Source organism: Diadema setosum, chromosome 22 (genome assembly GCF_964275005.1).
Source record: "Diadema setosum chromosome 22, eeDiaSeto1, whole genome shotgun sequence".
Classification (NCBI taxonomy): domain Eukaryota; kingdom Metazoa; phylum Echinodermata; class Echinoidea; order Diadematoida; family Diadematidae; genus Diadema; species Diadema setosum.
In genome coordinates this window covers 21,066,258-21,090,394 of record NC_092706.1, presented here as the reverse complement: position 1 = coordinate 21,090,394, position 24,137 = coordinate 21,066,258, and positions in this window count along the sequence as shown.

Sequence of the window (24,137 nt, the reverse complement as noted above, 5' to 3'; positions counted from 1 at the left end):
AATTTAACGCATCTTGAAACATTTATTTAGCTGTAGTGTAGGCTGTAAAACGTTTGTCGTATAATAAAGTCTAGCCAGGAAGTGTATTCTAACTTTGGCAAGTAGGACACCAAGGATTAAAAAAAAAAGTGAATTATCAAATTCTTTGATCTAAACTTGTCTTCTAAGATGAACAACATATTTTACGAATATGCAGTGATAACCTAATTAAATAGAGAATCTAGTAGGCATAGTTTGTTTCGATATCTATGCATTTTTTATACCGTTGTACTTCACTTAATAATTGTCTCATTGTATATTTATCATGCGTCAGTGGTGTCTGAATTTCACACACTGCCGTGCAGCTTCCATTTCCATTTTTTCTGTTATCAATTTTGTGCACCCAACAACTGCACAATGTGTTTTCCTGATGCTTCCTTTGAAGCTTTCAAAGTAGATCAATATGTCTGAATCACTCAATTTGTCCAAAAGAAAGGCATTAAAAGCCGCTGAATAACTTTTCCACAGTGAGTAAACAATCACAATATTAGCGCGGCACCGGCGGTCGCCGGCCGCGGCGCAGCGGCCGAGCCCGGCTAACTATGCGCGATGGGTACGCTAGGCTGCTGAGCTGCAAGTGCAACTCGCTGGGTAGCTAGCTCGCTGGAAGCCCCCGTTGGCCCCCAGTTATGGCGACCGTTATAGCGCCGCTAGCGGCGGTAGGTGAATAGGTCATCGAAATTGAATCGGTCTATACTAGCTATAGTAGAGCAGATAAGCCCTCAAAATCACGTGAATTGTGCAAAATTTGACTAAAGCATGAAACTTTCACCAGTGTTAGTACATACCATAAGATTTATTTTAAGATCGGGAGGTAAGTCTGATTTGACCTCTGATGACCTCCAGAGGTCAATGTACTTTAGATATCAGAAAATCGATGTTTTTAGACATTTGCAAATGATATATGTGGTTATGTTGCACTAAACATGCATTTATACCACAGAGAAATCATTTCCAGATTCAACAGAGCACTGACAGGTTTTTACCTTTGACCTCTGATGACCTCCAGAGGTCAATGAACTTTAAATATCAAAATATCGATGTTTTTAGACATTTGTGAATGATATATGTGGTTATGATTCACTAAACATGCATCTATACTTCAGGGAAACCATTTTCTGATTCCACAGAGCATTGACAGGTTTTAACCTTTGACCTCTGATGACCTTTGGAGGTCAATGACCTCAAAATATTATATTGATCTGTGATGTCATTGGTTAATGGTAACCATTGTTTAGATGTACAAAACAAGCATATCTGTCTTACAATGAAATTGTCTTCATATTCTAAAGAGCAGACAGGTTTCTACCTTTGACCTCTGATGACCTTGAGAGGTCAATGACCTCAGAATATCAGAATATTGAAGTATGACATCATTGGTGAAAGGTCAAACATGGTAAAGATGTACAAAACAAGCATATCTGTGTACAATGACATCGTCTTCATATTCCAAGGCACACAGACGAGTTTCTGCCTTTGACCTCTGATGATCTCGAGAGGTCAATGACCTCAAAGTATCAGAATAGTTTGGCATCATCAATGGTAAACATGATGATGTTTTAAAGAGCACTCGTAGGCCCTGTTTATTAACGAGCCATTACCGTTCACCTATGAAAATCACACAAGGTCAAATACCTCGAATGAAATGTGAGGATGTTAATATTGATGTTGCGATAGTTAATAGTTAATAATTGTTTATAATGTAGGGCTTACAAACCATGCATTTCTGTTACCAAAAAAGTGGCTACTCATTCCGCAGAACTTTTCAGGTAATTATCTAAGTCGGGTATGTGCACAGAGCAAGGGGTGTCGATCTGTTTTCACGTGGGGGGGGGGGGGGAACTTGGAAAATATGTAAAAGTATAAGTTCATGGTGCAAAGGAATGAAGCGGAGGGGGAGGGGGAGGATGTGGGTGGGGGATTGGATTTTTGCAGGTTTAGACCTGAAATCAGTGATTCAGTGTAGCTCTTGTTTAATGTGTGCGTCATCACTTATACAGAAGTTGATGGGGTGTGGGCGCATCTCACCTACCCTCCTCCCAAAGACGAAGTTTTTTTTTTTTTTTTTTTTTTTAAGAATCTGATGCATACGTTTTGGGGAATATTTGGAAAATTATGGATCACCAAGGTGTACCAAGTCTATATGGATGGGAACCCAGCAAGCGCAGCGTTGGCGAGGGTAGGTTATTCCACTCCCATTCGACAGAGCTCTTGTATTTTGAGAAATGAGATTCAACGACCTGGCACACAGGCACTTTTGAAGGAATACCTCGAAATTGTATCAAAAAGGTGTAGTAAGTCAGCCATCTATGGAGGAAGACCAATCGACAGAAGGATGTGGGTGGAGGTATCCCCCTCCCACATTATGGAGCTTTTGCATTCTTTTGTTTGCAATTCAATGATCTCGTGCCACTCTTGGTTGAACTACCATTTTGAAAAAAAAAAGGTCCATACCCAAATGTGTAGCCATAATCAATGCATGGAGGAGAGGTTGATACAGCGAGAGGAGGGTATGAAAGGGGCTGTCCCCCAATCCTTCCCATGCGAGGGAGCCTTTGCAGTAAGAATAGAAATGTAAAAAAAGATCTAGTATACACATTTATGATGGAATATTTGGGAAATTATCAGTAAAAGGAGTGTACCAAATCTAAGGGTAGAAACCGAGGAGGGATTGTTAATTGAAAGATACACTACCCCCTCCAACAAGAGGGATTTTCTTTAATATGTCGGAACTGAAATTAAAGATCTAGTACTACTTTGTGATGATATAGAACAAAAAATGGGACAAAAGCACTGAGCGTATATGGAAGGGGACATAACGAAAGATAGTGTGGGGGAGGGGGTATGCAAAGGAGATTCTGCCTTTTAATCTGGTGCATACTATAGCTGAAATGTTCAGTGACAATTCATTTTCTGTCAAAAAAGTGAAGAAAAAAAATCTCAATCTCAGGAAATACTTGGAGGCAAAGTTTTATGTCCCCACCATTCCCCCTCCCATATTTTCTCGGGAGGCGGGGCAAATGCCTCTTGCCCTCCAAAATGAACAATCGTGCATATAGAGGAAAGCCTTTTCATCTTTGGAATTCAAATAAAAATATCTCTTAAAAACATTTTTCATAGAATAAGGGAAATTATCATTCCCCAAAGTATGTTATATCTGTGGAAGGAACCAAGCAGGGGGAAGGAGTCTATCGAAAGGAGATATCCCCTCTCACAGAAGGGAGATTTTGCATTTCAGAATTAAATTTTAACAATCCGATGCACACTTAAAGTGAAAAACTTGGGCAGTTTTCTGTCTAAAAAGCAAAAAACAAAAAACAACAAAAACTAACAACAACAAAACATAGTCCACATCTCAGAATTTAATGGGGTGGGGGTCAACTATCCCTGCCACCACCCCACCCCTCCTCCAAACTGATGCCCCGGTATGTGCATGTGTTTTATTCCACTTGTTGAAAAGAAGAGAGAGTTTTAAGAAACAATATTGTTCAGTGGTCGCTATCCCAGTCAAGTTAATTGTTTATCAATAAGGTGATTTCCTTCACCTGTATACCTTAAGATGATGTAGGCCTGGTATTTGCCTTGCACGTTATTACATCTATTTCTTTTTTAGTATTCTCGTTTATATTTTGATGTGAAAGTTGTTTACTTTGCCACGATTTTATGAACATTAGCGATGATCCTCTGACCCCTGGAGGATATTGAAAGATATGCAAAAATGTAAGAATATTGATGTCTCGTCTCATTGGTTTGTAATGGCCAGCTGCTTATGAAATAATAATTATATTTAAAAAAATGCATTTTGTGTGTGTGTGTGTGTGTGTGTGTGTGTGTCCAAAATTGTATGCAGAGTATTCCACACACAGTTCAATTTTGACTTCCATCTAGGACAATGAGCGGTTACTTTTTTCTCAGCTACACTGTAATATCAAAATCTATTGAAAAAACACGGTGGCGGCTGGGTCTAACACATTATCATTCCTTTTCGTTGGAGATCCATGCGGGATGGTCAAAACAAACATAAAAAATAGATATCTCAGACCTAATTGTTATAACAAAGCATCATATCCTCATATACCCAACCCAACCCTCTATGCCCAGACAATGTAAACCACCCCATGGACTTACATGGAGCTTTAGAATATCCTTTGTCAACAGAGAGAGACATCCAAACCTTTGCAGTACCGACTAAGATCTGCCATGGAACTGATTGGTATTGGCTCTGCATCATTGACAGCAGATCTCGTTTCCTATTCTCCTTCTTCTTCTTCTTCTTCTTCTTCTTCTTCTTTTTCTTCTTCTTCTTCTTCATTATACTGTGTAATCTTGTAATATTCTGCTATGGAGCCTTTTCTTAATTGGTTAAAGAAGGTATCCAAAGAGCTATATGAAGCAAAAAACAACAAACAAATGCAAAAACAAAAAGAGAGACATATGTATCTTGAATAACAGAGCTGAATATTGAGTATCTCTCTCCTGAAGTGTTTCAAAGAGATACAAGAGACAGTGGCCGAGAGTAGCCGCCACCTTTTTTGGGAGTAGGCCTACTTTGTGTTCTTGCAAATGATGCCTGACATTTTTGGTCATTTGCCCTTTTTGAAGAATGCAGCAATAGAGCCACAACTTCCTGCGGAGTGAATATTGTGGGGTTCTTGATGCAGAACATCATCGCTGAATTTGCCTGAGCTGTACTTTCTTACAGGGATTGCCATTGTAAATTTGTTTTGTTTTGCTTTGTTTTGTTTTTCAAGTGTGGTTGTAACACTGCTTGTTTTGCATATGATGGTCATTGCAGCTAAAGAGTGCATATCTTCTCTGGATCATTCCAAACTTCATGATGTTTTACCTGGGTGAATGGATCCCAGATGATGCATGCATATTCCAGGACAGTCCTGAGCGGCATGGAGTAGCAAAACACCTGAACTTTATGATACTCGTATCTTCGTCTGGAGAGAGTCTTTGGTGGAAGTATAACCTTTTTAAGCTGCTGTGGCGATTTGATTCCAGCTGAGCCTCCTATTGGAACTCCAAAATATTTTGCACAATCCGCTTTCTCCATGGTTTGCCATGAATGCTTAGCTATTGCCTGGGTAGGTCTCGGATGGCAATAGCTAGTTGCAATACACAGGATTGCTTCATGTGGAATGCATGTTGGGCCTCACAGTATGTCGAAGTTTTCAAGATGGTCCATGATGTCGCAGCTGTGGACTGTATACTCCAGGACCATGAGTCATTCATCGCAGTCATACTGTAACAACCCACCAGCTTTACACTGGCCAATACAGGCCCACCAGCTGGAAACTATGCAAATTGCCCATGAGCTTGACACTTAGGCAAACCAGTCCCATAATGAGTCCGACAAATGGGGGAAAAGATCTATGAGACTTACACTGAATAGATTAAACACTCTGTATATCAGTCTCGTGGGCCTTGTTTTCCTCGAGTGTCGAGATAATGGCCATATTTGCCTATATTTGCTAGTCTACATAACTAACCCAAACATAACAGTTGTATTTGAGGTCACTGCCACCACTCAAGAAACTTAAGTTTATTTCTGAAGTAATTGACCTCTCACATTACTTTCAGAGACCTGTTACTATAAACCAATGCTCTGTGGAATATGCATACATACTTTGATCAAAACATCAGTGCGTGATTTGTACATGATTAAGCATTTACGATTACACCAATGAAGCCAAACATCAATACAGGTAAGCCTACACATGACTGTGACCTCAGTGACCTCTCATTGTCCTGAGAGGTCAAAGTTGGATATAATGCACAGGCTAATGACCAATGTTCCATGGAATGACAAGATTCTTCTATTATAGCATAAATGATTGTACATCGGGTATTACAAAGTTGACCATTGATTATACATAGAATATCAATATTCTGATATTTTGAGGTCATTGACCTGTCACCTTCCTCAGAGGTCAAAGGTAGAGACACGTGAGTAATTTCTCTTGCTCTGTGGAATAGGAAAACAATTCAATTGTAATACAAATGAATATAACATCTAAATCATGTTTGTCATCAACCAATTGCACCAAATATCAATGTTCTGACATTTTGAGGTCATTGGCCTCATCATAGGTCATCTGAGGTCATCAGAGGTCAAAGGTAGCAATCTGACTCGAAAGGCTCAGTGGAACATTGAGGCAATTCCTCTTACAAAAATTAGTTTTTAGTACATAATTATCGTGTTTCAGTTATGAGTGACGCATTAAAATATCAATTTTCTGACATTTTGAGGTCATTGACCTCTGAAGGTCATCAGAGGTCAAAGATAGAAACCTGTCAGGGCTCTGTGGAATATAAAGACAATTTCACTGTGACAAAAATTAAGTTTTAGTACACCATTACTGTGTTTTATCATTAACCAATGATGCAAAATATCAATTTTCTGACATTTTGAGGTCATTGACCTCTGGAGGTCATCAGAGGTCAAAGGTAGAAACCTGTCAGGGCTCTGTGGAACATAAAGATAATTTCACTGTGACAAATATTAAGTTTTAGTACATCATTACTGTGTTTATCATTAACCAATGACGCAAAATATCAATTTTCTTAGATTTTGAGGTCATTGACCTCTAGAGGTCATCAGAGGTCAATTCAGACTTACCTCCCGATCTTAAAATTAATCTTATAGCATGTACTAACAATGGTGAAAGTTTCATGCTTTAGTCAAATTTTGCACAATTCTTCGGCTTATCTGCTCTACTACTACCTTAGCCCGACCAGACGCTTTTACTACGCTGTTATGTCGCTACGTACCTACGTACAGCGACTAGGCTGTGTATATAGTTACTAGCTACCGCACTTTAAACTTAGAAGAGACTCGAGATCTACCTGTACTAATATAACGTTAGTCTAGACCTTATATATACGATGTAATTGAAAATCTTAATACAATGTGTAACCTGAAGACTAGACCAAGAACTCAATGTAGGGGGTCTAGAGGGTAGAGCCTGAGGTCGATCTAGGCATAGGCTAGATCGACAACCTAGATCGTAGGACCTATTCGAGTAGCTAGACTATATGTAACGTTAGGACTAATGTTAAATCTAAAGTTACTAGATATCTAGATCTAGTAGGTTAGTGTTGTTGTGGACGTGGAGTCCCGGTTAACGATTCGCACATCCACAATTAATGCACTTACCTGTTTCCGTGGTATTGTCCTTCAGTCTCTGTCTTTGCAGTGAAGTTGGCACTGGTTATAATCTGTAGTTATCACTTCACATATTGTATCCAACGAAATCCCGAGCACCAACAGCAGATGCCGGAAACTGTGCCCCCTTATATATGGGTAGGCTCCCATAAGGGGTCTATGGGAAGCCATAGCGGGTGTGTGATGTGCCCCGCTATAGCCATAGCGGGTGTATGGTACGCCCCGCTATTCCCCACGGGGTGCTCCTTATATATGGGTAGGCTCCCATAAGGGGTCTATGGGAAGCCATAGCGGGTGTGTGATGTGCCCCGCTATAGCCATAGCGGGTGTATGGTACGCCCCGCTATTCCCACGGGGTGCTCCTACTACACTCCCCCCGTTTTGAAAAAATGGGGGTATAATAGAAATAAATGGCCCCAGACCAAAAGAAAACTAATGATGGCAACTCCCAAATCCCGCACAACCGGGGATCTCGCAGAGCCCCACCCGTCTGAATGTACAATCTGACCCGCCCTTGGGGTCTGTCACGGACATTTCGGCGGACCACCGCCTAGGTCACTCATGTACCGAATGGGGGTGCAAGGGACCGTCGATATTGGGAGGGAGAAAAAACCCTATGACCCATAACACCCCTGCTGGGATAAAACAGATATTAAGGACCATAGGACGGGAAAACGCCCATCCTATGGAATCCAATAAAATCACCCCAAATCACCCAATCATGTACAAATTGAACACCTCTCTTGGCATCAAAACAAAAACCAAGCAAGATGAATAACTACTTCTAACATAAATGCACAATGACCAACATGGTCATGTACACTATACCGCACCTATTGTGCAACAATTTGGCAAACTGTTTTGAATACAAAAACTTGGCAAACTTGAGCAATTGCCATAAGCAAAACAGCAGCCTAAAAACACACAACTGAGCTTATCAATAAAAACAGCCAACTGGCGGAAAACTCTTTCAATTGAAAACACCGGTTATATAAGAATAGAAACCCTTACTATAAAAAATATAACCGATTTCTATGTACAGCAGGCACGAGTAAAAAGGTCCCTGAACATGACAAAATACCCCTGCCTACCTGCAATAAATGGGTGATTAGGGTGCCAATAACAGTAAAAATATATATGGCTGCAACGCGGGTATACACATAAATAAAACCCCGCGAACACATGTGGAGTTGCCCTCCATACATATGGAGTTACCCTCCATACAATTTGAGGGCATTTCCCCTCTTCACCACCAGGAGGTGAATTACCTTACTTATGGGGCTTTTACCTCCATACAATTCGAGGGCATTCTCCCTCATCACCTGCAGGAGGCGAGTCTCACTAATCTCCTTCCCCAATACTTCAGCTACCAGGGAAGCTACCTCCCCGATATCGACTGGGGTCATGTAGGTTAAGCCCCTACTGGAAGGAAGGTGTGGAGAATCACTCTCCAGCAGCAAATGAGCAAGTGGTACCCTCCGCAATGCCTCCTTTTGGCTTGCACCAAAACCTTACTCGGGAAGTGAACCCAAAGTGGGCATTGTGGAACCCACATTGCCAAACTTCCACCTCACTGGTTACTAGTGAAAAGAAAGAACAGTTAATACTCCCCCTCAATGGAATCCTACTCACCTCAATTCCTCTGCTGACAAGGGGGACACTTGTACTTGTTCATGGCTTCCCCTTCCTGTGGAGTCACTCCCACACAGGAGCCATGGTACCACTCATCACAATAATCACATTGTATCATGAAGGCACCATTGTCTGGTCCATGACAAATACAATAGAGAGCATCCTCTCTAGGGTGACTGTCCTTTCTACACCATGCAGGGATATCCCAGTCCCTACAAGGCTTCAACCTATCATGGTGTCTGGTGGAAACAATATTCCTTAATTCCACACGATAGAGGTCAGGGGAAAGCCGTTGCCTAATGCGGGCTGGTCCCTTCCAAGGGGAGCTTAATTTCTTACACACCCCGTTGATCTTGGCACTATCCAAGATATACACCAAATCCCCTTCTGAGAACTGTCTACGATGTGAACGCACATCGTAATCTCGCTTCATCCTCCTCTGTGTGGAACGTAAGGTCTCACGGGCAGCTTCGTGGGCCTTGCTCATGGAATCCACCAAACTCGTAGAATACTCCCCTAAATCGAGAGGGGGTTGCTTCCTCGGTGCAGGATACATCAAATCAGAGGGAAGATTAACCTCCCTCCCTAGCATCAGCATATTTGCTGTAAAGCCAGTACTCCTGTTCACCGTGGCTCGGAGTGCCCCAGCAATCTGGGATAAAAATTCATCCCATTTATTGTGGGTCTTCCCTACATAGCACCTAACGGCGTTCATTAATGTGCGATTGTACCTCTCCACTTGGCCATTGGCAGAGGGGCGGTAAGGCGTGGTCTTTGCTTTGTGAATAGTCAACACCTTACACAGCTCTTTAAAGAGTTGGCTTTCAAAATTCCTTCCTTGATCAGTAAAAATCTCAAGGGAAAAGCCAAATCTACTAAAGAACTCCCCTACTGCTGCGCGAGCAGTCTGCTCCGCTGTCTGGGAGGGGAGTGGGACGCACGCCACCCATTTGGTGAATTGATCCACCATCATCAAAATGTACTCATTGCCCCTCGAAGATTTTGGTAATGAACCCAAAAAATCGAGGTGTACTCTCTCCATTGGAGATCCTGCATGGTACATTTTCATGGGACTATGTCCATACCTGCTAGATTTTTTGCTCTGATTGCAAGTTTTACAGGAAGCCACGTACTCCGCGACATCATGTCCCAAGCCGTACCAAAACGCTCCTTTACTAAGGCTTTGGTACGGTCCCTCCCTGCATGGCCTACTGATGGGAGGTCGCGGATAGACTGCAGGACGTCCTGCACTAACGAGCGTGGGACTACCAGCCGATCCCTTCCATCTTTATGAAAGTACAAGAGTCCATCGATCTTGCGGAAGACATCCCTGTTGATCCACAGGTATTTCTCCGCTGGACTCCACAGCATGGTAGTGGCCTCATTAGGGGTTGTCCCCTCCTTCAGCCATTCTAGCAAATGCGCTCGTCCTCGAATTGTGCCCAATTACTATGGGCCTTGGTGCAATATTTACACCCCTTGCACGGTAAGTCTTCCAAATCGACTCCGTGCTTATACCCCTCACAGTATGAAGAGTCGATACCTCTCCGCGATAATGCGTCTGCGTTACCATGGCGCCTACCTGGACGATGCTGAATGTCCATATCATATTGGCTCAGCTCTTCAAGCCAACGGGCCAATTGGCCTTGCGGGTAACGAAAGTTAAGTAGCCATCTCAAGCTGCTATGGTCTGTTCGGACCGTGAACTTTCTACCAAGAAGGTAATGGCGGTACTGCCGCGTGAACTTCACAACGGCTAGCAATTCTCGCCTCGTGACGCAATATCGCCTCTGCTCAGGGGAGAGTGCGCTACTTCCGTACGCGATCACCCTTTCCTCCCCATCTTGCAACTGTAGGAGTTCTGCCCCCACGGCATCGTTGGGTGCATCCGTATCCAAGATAAACAAATCGTGGGAATTTGGCCTAGCCAGAACAGGAGCTTCCATCAAGCGCTGCTTGAGGGTCTCAAATGCTTCCTCCTGTTCCGCATTCCACTGGAATTCTCGCTTTCCAGTGATGCGATATAGTGGAACTGCGATTGCCGCAAAGTTCTTGATAAATGAGCGGTGATAATTCACCAGTCCCAAGAACTGCTCCACCTGCTTGGTACTGCGTGGTACTGGCCAGGACTGAACTGCCTTAATGTGTTCTTCACGGAGTTCGATCCGATTCGCGCTTACCTCTCTACCCAGGAATTCAACCTTCTCCTGGAAGAGAACACACTTTTTGGGTTTCAATTTCAACCCATAGCTTGCGAATCGGCTTAAAACCTGCTCTAAGTTCTGCAAGTGATCCTCAACAGAACGCCCTAGGACTACAATATCGTCTAAAAAGGCTAATACTGTGTCCCAGGTTAAGCCGCGCAACACCAAATTCATGGCCCTAGAAAAGGTAGCAGGCGCATTACACAGCCCGAATCCCATTCTCACGAACTCATAAAGGCCATACTTGGTCGTAAAAGCGGTCTTCTTCCTATCGCTTTCACGGATCTTCACTTGATAGTAGGTACACTTGGCATCGAATTTGGCAAACCAGCTATTTCCTTCAAGTGTATCTAAGCTACTCCTACTACACTGTGGTACGTAAAATCTACTTCTAATATCGAGACAGGGTTGGATATAGCCCATAGGCATATTTCTAAATTTTAGAATGGTTTCCATTTTTATTAACTGACAATCTTTCAGATGCTTAAGTGCACACATTAAGAGAAAAGCTTTTATTCAATTTCCTACCTCAACGTCCTGGTTTGATCAATCGCCAATCCATTCCGAATTCACGATTCGATCGACATAAACAGCCATGTCCCATCCAGCGCACACAGCAACCGTGCCGCCGGCCGGCGCGGCGTGATGGCTCTGCTGGTCACGTCTGAGTATTCAAAGGTAGCTAATTATAGCGCTACGCTTATACCACGTATCCTGTGATGTGCGCCGCACACCTACACACAAGCAATTAAGGAGGTACAGTATACTAGTACTAAAGTACAGTGCTTTACGAGTCGTCGCAAGCAAAAAATACAGCATGCCCTTATTCGATATAAATACTCGTAAAAACTATTTACTGTCCAAGAAAGTCACACTCATGTGGCTGATACACTGCCAATAATAAATTTAAGTGGATTTGGGGAACGAAAAGTATTCAGAGAGGGAGAGTTTCTTCTTTCCATGGTGGCTTGACCGAAGGCTATTTCGGGTTTAATTTAAACCCCAAATAGACTTGGGTTTAACTAAACTTCGCTAGCAGAATACAAAATTAAACCTCGGGTCTAGCTAAACCATAGGTGAGTCTAAAATGGTTTTAAACCTTGGTCTACAGTAGAATACGGGCCCTAGTGTTTTTGTTACTATTGTCCTGAGAGAAATAAAATATTTTCGTCTTCGTTTGCTCTCTTCTTTCTGTTTTTATCACCAAACCTTGGTTTGATATGGATCATAGAACCACCCGTTTATCTGCTTCGCCAGACTGTACATTTATATTATTATTATCATAATCATTAATGTCCTTCTTCTTCTGCTTCAGACTGTACATTATCACCATTATTATCATCAATATTGTTATCATCAGTATTATAACTATCACTATTATTATTATCATTATCAATATTATTGTTATCATTATATTATCATTATAATCATCATTGTTATATTTGGGAAGGGGGAGATCATAGTCATTAGGTTAAATAAGTAGGCACCCGTGGGAATCCATGGATCTCAGGGCCTCGTATTTTTTCTTTAACATTTCTTTTCCCGCGTTATGGGAGAAAGAAGAATATTTTTGTCGTCATTTGCTCCCTCTTTTTAATTCTTATCACCAAAACTTGGTTTGATGCACCATACAACGACACATTGATGTCCACTTGTAACTTCAAAAATTGGCGGTCAGCAAAGCGAGGGTTTCCCCGCGTCCGCTCATCTCATGAATATTCATGATTACAGCAGCCATGCAGTAAACGAATGAACAGCAGAGCGTGTACTCTGATATGGAAGAGTACGATCGGCAAGGACAACATTTAAGTAGATATTTAGCCGTCCTGAACAGTCTGAGTACAATGATACCCGACTTGAGAGTAAACTAAATGACGTACCTGAGCTGCATAGTATTCTGCAGTTTTGCAAAATACAATAAAATAACAGCATTCATTGTTTTCATTTGGGCACGCCAATGGCGAGCGTCGCTGTACGTAAATGCCCTTGTACTTACAATGACCGCGCCGTGTACTGCACCATAATGAGTCTCCATATCGCGCGCACGCAGATAGTGTTTCGTGTAACCATCGTCAATACATATACAGGCGCAGGCCACACACTGGCATACCGTACCCGAGAGTACATTGTGTGCGTGCGTGCGTGTCCGCCGGAATATGACAGAGATTTCGCTGCACGCCATCATCTTTTTGACTTAAATATCCCCACTGTCTCTGCAAGCTAAAAGATGGACGATCGAGAAAGACAGGAGTCCAGCGCAGGATCGGTGAATATCAAAACGCTCGGCTCTGACGTCACGCACAAAAATGCATTATGCATCTATCTAATTAATTTCTCTTTGTCGTCCTTGACGTCGACACGGAGGCGGAGCGCGGACGAAACCCGGTCAAAGGCACGTAGGAGACCCTCCCGCTGCCGACGGCACCGGTCTCGGGGGCCCGGAGCCGACGGCTCGGGAGGAGATAGACAAACCAGCATCGCCGGAATAAAACAGGAAATACATAAGGCCCCGACAACAACAACAACTTCGCTTTTTACTGTATAAGACTAGCAGCACCCGTGGAAATCCACGGGTCTGAAGGCCCCATATTTTTAGATTTGTAATAGTTCTTTCGCCCCGTTTTATTAGTTGAAGCGAAAGAACTTCGTGTTTGTTTATGTTTTTTGTTCTTTTTTTGTTGTTGTTTTTTTTTATACATGAGTCCTCTCTGCTCCCCACAGACACACATCTTTTCTCTTCATTCGTAAGCTTGAAAGAAGCTTACATTGTATGTCATGATTCATACTTCTTTTACCACATTTTCATTTAATAAGATATTTTCCCTCCCAACGCAATCCAATCTAATAAGTTGTCGTCCGTTCCTAATGTTGATGCACCTGTTTGATCGATCATTACACACACATAATAACACACACACACACACACCTTTTCGGTTCTATAAAAAGATGCAAATGGGTTATATCATCATTTATATCCCTTTTCCGACGTTTTTATTTGAAAAACCCGTCTGTGCTCCTTCCACCCGATGACAATCTCATCTGAGGGTTATGACCTGTTCCTGAAATGCACTTGATGGATCATTCATTGTTTCCCCCTTCTCTCTCTCTCTCTCATTCTGATGTTCTTTAATTTCCTCCCGAGAACATGTGTCTATATAGACAAAGTCAGACTTTTCATTAAATCACCCATTTATGTGACTCGGACTTTTGTGGTATTTTCTTACTTCATGTTTTATATATTTCATGTTTGTTTGTTTTCATATTGTGGTGTTTTGTGTTTATAGAATTGTCACGGGAAATACGCTAAGTATTCCACTGCTCAGTTGTACAGGATATAAATAAGAGTGTGAGAGAGGGTGAGAGAGGGAGAGGAAGAGAGAGCTCGATAAATTTCCAGAGAATATTTTCCTCTTTCTCTTTGTCTTTTTTTTTATTGATAGCATTGTTTTTTCTCCCCCTTTCGAGAACACGTGTCTGCATCAACGAAATAAGGCCTTTCAGAAAATGACCTGACAATCTGACTCGGATCTTTGCTGTTTTTTGTTTTTGACTTCAAATAATTTTTTTTTCTATTTCCTTATTTTACTAATTTTCGTGTTTTGTTTGTATTGTCATTTTTTTTTTCTGTTTTACCCCCTTTATGTGGAGGAATAGGATCGAGAGGGTCTGGATGTGCATAAAATACAACAACACACACACACAAAAAAAGAGAACAAAAGTATACTATAGGGACGAATGATAATTCTAGGGAAGGGAAGGAAAAAAAAAATGTCCGAAGTCATATTAATAAGTAGGCACCCGTTGGAATCCATGGGTCTCAGGGCCTCGTATTTTTCTTTAAAATTTCTTTTCCCACGTTATGGGGGGGGGGAGAAAGAAAAATACTTTGGTCTTCATTTGCTCCATCTGTTTTATTTTCATCACCAAAACTTGGTTTGATGGACCATAAAGAACCACCCATTTTATTTCCACTTGTACGGTAATTTCAAAAATAGGCGGTCGGCAAAGCGAGGTCTTCCTCTACGTCCGCACATGTCTCATGAATATTCATGTTTACAGCAGCTGCTATGACGAATGGACAGCGGCGCGTGTAATATGAAATGGAAGGGCACGATCAGCAAGGATAAAAATTTAAGTGGATATTTAGCCGTCCTAAACAGTCTGACAATGATACCCGACGTGAGAGCAAACTAAATGACGTACCTGAGCTGCATAGTATCCTGTAGTTGTGCAAAATACAATAGAATAGCAGCATTCGCTGTTTTCATTTGGGCACGCCAATGGCGAACTGTACGTAAATGCCCTTGTATGACCGAGCCGTGTATTACCATATGAGAGCCCATATCACGTACGTGCACGCAGATAGTGTGTTTTGTGTAACCATTGTCAATACATACACAGGCGCAGGCCTGTAATCTGATATGGAAAGGCACAATCGGCAAGGACAAAATTTAAGTGGATATTTAGCCGTCGACATCACTGCTAAACGGTCTGAGTACAATGATACCCGACCTGAGAGTAAACTGAATGACGTAGCTGAGCTGCAGAGGATCCTGCAGTTTTGGAAATAAAATACGGCATTCGTAGCTTCCCGTGTACCGAGAACGCATCATGATCCGCAATGCAACACAGCGACAGGCTCAATGCATACACATATCTCTCTGCGATATATTGCCCGTACCCGGTACCCATAGTGTGTGTGTCATGTCTCCGTGAACGATCAGCTGGGCGAGCGAGAATGCTCATTGTGCTACCACAGATTGTATAGAGTTCTGTGTGTCGTGCGACCTGAGCCTGCGAGCTGGCGCGAGTTGTATTTAACCCGTATACATCATGTGCGTGTGTGTCCGCAAGAACGCTGATAGAGCTTTCGCCACGCACTGACGCGGGATACCAGCGCGCAAACGCTGCATATCGATGTTTGTCTTTTGCTTTTTCTTTGTATTTTGTACCGCTCTCGACGTCGACACGGAGGAGGAGCGCGGACGAAACCCGGCCGACCGAATAGAAGAGACCCTCCCGCTTCCGACGGCACCGGTCTGGGGGGCCCGGAGCCGGCGGCTTCGGAGGAGATTGCCGCACACACACAAAAAAAAAAAAAAAAAAAAACGGAAAGGCATGGGGCCATCCTCCCACGATCACTATATACTAGCAGCACCCGTGGATATCCACGGGTCGGAGGGCCTCGTTTTTTTTTTTTTTAATTTATTCATATTATTCGCCGCGTTTTTAGTAGTCAAAAAGAAAGAACTTTACTATTTTTTCCTTTCTTCTTTTGCACCCTCTTCTATATACCCGTGGCCATCCCCTCCTAACACATGAGCTGAGGAACCGGTCCATGGAGTGGGACTTTAAAATAACCCCGCTTGCTGTTATCACAGATCAACTTAGCAGCACCCGTGGAAATTCGAGGGTTGTCTTCTTCGCCCAAAGATTCTTCCCGTCAAGGCACGGGGGAAGGGGGTGCCATTGACATTTTGCCCTGCATATCTCCCCTCCCCCATGCCATTTACCCTCAGTCTCGACGCCTGTTGGGGAAAAAAAAAAAAGAAATACATGAGCCCTTATCTGTCCCCAACGCACACACATCTTTTTTCTTCATGAAAAAGCTGAAAAGTGGCGTATGTCATGAATAATATTCATTTTACCACGTAAGTCATTAAAAAAGATACAACCCACACAACGACAATATGTTTACATATCCTCGCCCGTTTATCTGCTTCAGACTGTACATTATCACTATTATCATTATTTTATGAATACTATTATCCATTGTATCATTTAATAAATATTATTTTGGGAGGGGAGATGATATAGTCATTATAGGTTGAATAAGTAGGCATCCGTGGGTATTTATTCATATTATTTTTCGCCGCGTTTTTAGTAGTCAGAAAGAAAGAACTTTATTATTTTCTCCTTCCTTCTTTTGCACCCTCTTCTACCCATGGCCATCCCCTCCTAACACATGAGCTGAGGAACCGGTCCATGGAATGGGACTTTAAAATAACCCCGCTTGCTGTTATCACAGATCAACTTAGCAGCACCCGTGGAAATTCGAGGGTTGTCTTCTTTGCCCAAAGATTCTTTGGTTTGGTTTGGTTTGGTTTGGTTTGGTTTTATTTCCCGTCATAAAAAGCATACAATGAAATAACTTTACAAAATATACAGAGTTTACAGAAATGCAATGTTATACAAACTATACAAAAAAAAATAACATCATTAAGCAGTACGAGTGTGAGTTTACAAACAGAGAACCTAAGCAACAATAACAAAGACAAAGTGATAGATGAGATGGTGGAAAACGGCTGGAAAACCCATATTCAGCGACACTGTTGTAGAGTCACTGGTCTTCCATGGGGACCAGAAGAAGAAGAAAAAGAAGAAGAAGAAGAAGAAGAAGAAGAAGAAAAAGAAGAAGAAAAAAAAATATAGAAAAAAAGAGGGAGGAAAGGGGTAATATCGTCTTGTAATAACAATAATGATATTCAATATTATCTTCTTATTCAAATTAAAAATCGATATACAGAATCTTTGAATTGTTCATATAATAAACACCATTGAGTCTTAATATTCAGTCTAATTGTTTAACAATAATCGCTTAAATGTTACAATTGTTGGGCAGTTACGAATACAAATGGGAAGACTATTATGCAACTTTATACCTCTATAAAAAAAATGTGCGTTTACAACTATTTGTTCGAGGTTTTGGTAAAGGAAGATTATTGTATCGAAAATGATAGGGTTTATCAACATATGATATATTTTCTTGCAAATAACTGGGTGTTAAATTGTTCAAAACTTTAAACATCATAATTTGAACGTGACGAATTTGACGAAATTTCAGAATTTCCCACTGTAATATTTCATGCATGGATGATACGGAAAAATGAGATTGTGGCTTAATCTTTAAAATGATTCTTCCTGCTCTATTTTGAAGCTTTTGTATTTGATCAAGAAGTTGCCCACGTGATGATTGAAATATAATATCTGCATAATCTAGATGAGGTAAAATAACCGTTCGATATATCAAATTTAAATATTTTCTACTGATAAATTGTCGTAAACGACGAAGAAATGAAATCATGCGACCCACCTTTTGACACAAATGATCAATATGAACATCCCATTTGAGTTCAGCATCGATATAAAGGCCCAAATATTTCACACTCTGTACTTGATTTATCACACGGCCTTTTATGCTAAGATCCAATCTATTATACCTTTTAATCATATGACGGTTCCCAATGTATCATTTAATAAATATTATTGGGTGCCATTGACATTTTGCCCTGCATATCTCCCCTCCCCCATGCCATTTACCCTCAGTCTCGACGCCCGTTGGGAAAAAAAAAAAGAAATACATGAGCCCTATCTGTCCCCAACGCACACACATCTTTTTTCTTCATGAAAAAGCTGAAAAGTGGCGTATGTAATGAATAATATTCATTTTACCACGTACGTCATTAAAAAGAGATACAACCCACACAACGACAATATGTTTACATATCCTCGCCCGTTTATATGCTTCAGACTGTACATTATCATTATTATCATTATTTTATGAATACTATTATCTATTGTATCATCATTTAATAAATATTATTTTGGGAGGGGAGATGATATAGTTATTATAGGTTTGGTTTAATAAGTAGGCATCCGTGGGTATTTATTCATATTATTTTTCGCCGCGTTTTTAGTAGTCAGAAAGAAAGAACTTTATTATTTTCTCCTTCCTTCTTTTGCACCCTCTTCTACCCATGGCCATCCCCTCCTAACACATGAGCTGAGGAACCGGTCCATGGAATGGGACTTTAAAATAACCCCGCTTGCTGTTATCACAGATCAACTTAGCAGCACCCGTGGAAATTCGAGGGTTGTCTTCTTTGCCCAAAGATTCTTCCCGTCGAAGCACGGGGGAAGGGGGTGCCATTGACATTTTGCCCTGCATATCTCCCCTCCCCCATGCCATTTACCCTCAGTCTCGACGCCCATTGGAAAAAAAAAATGCATGAGCCCTATCTGGCCCCAACGCACGTACACATCTTTTCTCTTCATGAAAAAGCTAAAAAATGGCGTATGTCATGAATAATATTTATTTTTAAACACATCATTTAAAAAAAAAAATCCCACACAACAATATGTTTACATAATCCTCACCCGTTTATCTGCTTCAGACTGTACATTATCATTATTGTTATTATTATGAATACTATTATTACATCATCATTTAATAAAATTATTTTGGGAGGGGAGATGATAGTCATTATAGCTTTTATAAGTAGGCATCCGTGGGAATCCATGGGTCTCAGGGCCTCGTATTTTTTCTTTAATTTTCTTTTCCCACGTTATGGGAGAAAGAAGAATATTTTTGTCGTCATTAGCTCCCTCTTTTTTATTTTTATCACCAAAACTTGGTTTGATGCACTATAGAATCACCCATTTGATGTCCACTTGTAACTTCAAAAAATTGGCGGTCATCAAAGCGAGGGTTTCCCCCGCGTCCGCTCGTCTCATGAATATTCATGTTTACAGCAGCCATGCAGTAAACGAATGAACAGCGGCGCGTGTACTCTGATATGGAATGGTACGATCGGCAAGGACAAAATTGAAGTGGATATTTAGCCGTCCAGAACAGTCCGAATACAATGATACCTGACTTGAATGCAAACTAAATGACGTACCTGAGCTGCATAGTATCCTGTAATTGTGCAAAATAAAAGAAAATAACAGCATTCGTTGTTTTCATTTGAGCACGCCAATGGCGAACTGCACGTAAATGCCGTTGTATGACCATGAGAGGCCGCACGGAGATAGTGTTTCGTGTAACAATCGTCAACACAGGCGCAGGCCTGGGGTGGTATTCTGAGACTGTTTTATCTCTGTTGTAAGTCTGTTGTAACAAATCGGTATTCTGAACACCGTTTTATCTCTGTTGTAACTTCTGTTGTAACTTCTGTTGTAACTTCTGTTGTAACTTGTGTTTTATCTTGCGCACTCTTTGCCTGCGCATACCATTGTCTTAAGGTATGCGCACGCGCGTAACATTGGGCGCAAACCTGAACACCCATTAGATTACACGGTATTCTGAAAACTGTTTTATCTTCTGTTGTAAGTCATGCCCCGTGCAAATTTATGCTTCTGAGATAAAACAGGGTGGAAGGTGTTTTAACTCCGTTGTAACTTTCGCTTTGACTTATGTTAGATAGTGAGATAATTCACTAACTCAATATTGTGGTATGCGAGTTCAAAATAAAAAAGATATACAAAAAAATAAAAACAATGTATGTACAGAAAGGCAAAAGATATAGCAGTTTGACAAAATGTAAACTCATTCCACAATACAAAATTCGGTAACAGTAACATTGCAAGTACACACGCGTCGCATAATTATGCACATAGATAAAAACACAAACACAAAGTCATGAACAGAAAGGCTACCGGCACCGTCGGCAGTTAGTTCTAAGCACTATTCATTTCAAAAATATCTTTCAAAATATTAAACATCTTTTTATATGATTTCACTATCTTCACCAATAAGAATTCATTATCAGTACCTTTGGGTGTTTCAAAAATATTTATTGCTGGGGATGGTGCGAATCCTGAGAAAAGTATTAGAAGTCTAAGGTTCCATGATGGAACTTGACGTGATATTGATCTCCAAGAGATTGTGCAGATAGTGACAACAACAACAACAATAATAATAATAATAATAATAATAATAATAATAATGATAATAATAACATGGCGTTGCAAGGGCTTACTAGTAACTTAATTTAGAAGCGTCTAGTTCCCCATAAACTATGAAATTCGGGCTCCTCTTATGAACGCTAGATATCTTATTTTTTAAACAAAATTTCAAATAAAAACACTGAATCTGAGATAGCTTTGCAAATCCCCTACCGCACCAACTATACGTCAAAACCGCTAAGAAGGCATAATGATCAAGCTTCTGTTGTAACTTTATTTTATCTCTGGCTCTCTTTACCTGCGCATGCCATTGTCCTATTTGTGCGCACGCCAGAGAATGAGCGCTTGTTAAAACGCGCAGAGTTAAGCAAGGCGCATTTGCCCAAGGGAGCAATCTTATTGGTTGAAATGCCTTAGATGCTACTTCTAACAATATTTCCTATTGGATATGATTATTGCGATGGGCGTGGTTATCATGACTTACAACACCGTTAAAACAGTTTTCAGAATACCGATTTACAACTGTTTTAGCGGTGTTGTAACTCACGGACTTACAACACAAGTTACAACACAAGTTACAACAGAGATAAAACGGCACGATCTGCAAGGACAACATTTAAGTGGATATTTAGCCATCGAGATCACTGCTAAACAGTCTGAGTACAATGATACCCGACTTGAGAGTAAACTGAATGATGTAGTTGAGCTGCACAGGATCCTATACATGGTTTCGCGAAATAAAATACGGCATTCGTAGCTTCCCGGGTACCGAGAACGCATCATGATATGCAATGCAACACAGCGACAGGCCGCATACACACCAAAACTCTCCGCGATATATTGCCCGTACCCATAGTGCGTGTATCATGTCTCCGCGAACGATCAGCTTGGCGAGCGATAATGCTCACTGTGCTACCACAGATTGTATAGAGTTCTGTGTGTCGTGCGACCTTCTCGGAGCCTGCGAGCTGGCGCGAGCTGTATATAACCCGTATACATCGTGTGCGTGTGTGTGTGTGTCCAATAACGATGATAGAGCTTTCGCCACGCACTGACGCGGGATACCATGGCGCAAACGCTGCATGTCGGTGTTTGTCTTTTTTTTTTTTTTTTTTTTTTTTTTTACCGCTCTCGACGTCGACACGGAGGAGGAGCGCGGACGAAACCCGGCCCACTCGATAGAAGAGACCCTCCCGCTGCCGACGGCACCGGTCCGGGGAGCCCGGAGCCGGCGGCTTCGGAGGAGATAGCTCCACAAAATAAAGCACGGGAAGGCACGGGACCATTCTTTCCATTACGCGATTATAATATACTAGCAGCACCCGTGGAAATTCACGGGTCTGAGGGCCTCATATTTTTTGAATTTATTCATATTATTTTCGCCGCATTTTGAGTATAGTCAATAAGAAAGAACTTTACTATTTTTCTCCTTTCTTCTTTTGCACCCTCTTCTACCCATGGCCATCCCCTCCTAACGCCTGAGCTGAGGAGCCGGTCCTTGGAATGGGACTTTAAAATCGCCCCGCTTGCTGTTATCACAGATCAACTTAGCAGCACCCGTAGAAATTCGAGGATTGTCTTCTTTGCCCAAAGATTCTTCCCGTCGAAGCACGAGAGAAGGGGGGGGGGGGTGCCATTGACATTTTGCCCTGCATATCTCCCACTTCCCCATGCCATTCGCCCTCAGTCTCGACGCCCGTTGAAAAAAAAAAAATACATGAGCCTTATATAGCCCACCTATAACGCACACACATCTTTTCTCTTCATGAAAAAGCTGATAAGTGGCGTATGTCATGAATGATATTCATTTTACCACGTCATTTAAAAAAAAAAAACCCACACAACAACAATATGTTTATATATCCTCCCACGTTATGGGAAAAAGAAGAATATTTTCGTCTTCAATTGCTCCCTCCTTTTTTGTTTTTAATCACGAAAACTTGGTTTAATATATCATAGAACCATCCGTTTATCTGCTTCAGACTAAACATCATCATTATTATTATCATATTATTATTCTTATTATGCCCCTACTGTTATATTATTATTGTGATCATAGTCATTAGGTTTTATAAGTGTAAGAAACCCATGGAAATCTACGGGTTTCAGGGCTTCGTATTCTCTCTTTAATATTTCTTCAACCACGTTATGACAGAAGAAATACACAAAGAATATTAGCGTCTTTATTTGCTCCCTCATTTCTGTTTTCATAATCAAAACTTGGGTTGATGGATCTAGAACCGCCTGTTTATCTCATTGACACTGTTTATTGTTTTTATTATCATTATAATCATTGATTATGATTATGATTATGGTTATTATTATTATCATTATTATTTTGAGGGAGGGGAGATCATAGTCATTCGGTTTCATTATCATTTTATACAATTCATTGACACGGGGATAACTCAAGGGAATTAAGAACAAAAGTTTATGGGTCAAGGATAGTGAATCTTTTTGTCCGTCATGTCAAGGTTACTCTCAAGGTTACTTATTTCAAATAGCTTCATTATCATTGTCAAAGGGTTTCTCGGAAGACGACCGCACTAATAAACTGAACACAGCAAATTATCGTTTCAAATCAATTGTGTCATCCGACTCTTTTATTTAAACAATGTAAGCGATGTGGGAGGTTGTTTCCCGAATGTCAATACAAAGTCACCGAAAGAAAAATGTTTTCGGGAAGAAAAATGCAAGACAAAACTATATGTATATAAATAAATGGTTTTATGGTATCCTCATTTCTAATAAGCCCCTATCTGAGCACGTGCATTTCTACGTATGAAAAAAAAAAAAAAAACTCTATGAATAAAGTCCCTACATATCTAAGGCACTTTCACGTTGTCGATAACCGCGCGATGACTGTACAGTGTTGCTCAGGCGAAGCCGGATCCTGGCGTCGGATACGCGGTTCACGCGAGGTGGCTGACGCCTGTTCCTGCAGTCCGTCGCGGCGTGAAATGTATACGGGCGTGGCAGCACGGCGTGGCCGGATACACACGGTCGATTGGCGTGGGTATTGTCCGGTTCGCGTGTGTCTGCCTGGTTCTGTCCACAGCTGGGCGTGGGATTACTCGACGACTCAAAGACTGGGCGGTATCCGCCTCCGGATACGTCCTCGGACAAGTCCGGATACTCAGTGCCTGGATACGGACGGCTAGAAATATAACAAATCCCTTGTCAAAATAAATTTCTACCCAACTATTAATCCTCAGCTCCTATAATATAACATTTGCGCTCACCATTGCAGAGCTGTGTTAAGGTACAAGTGTATCCGAACATTCTCATCTTATTAGCACATCACTTTCTTCTTTCATGATCATTTTGATCTTTCTTTCAAAAGAATACAAAAGCTTATGGCACATTTCGGTTCTGTTGCAATATATTGCCATACAACAAAATGC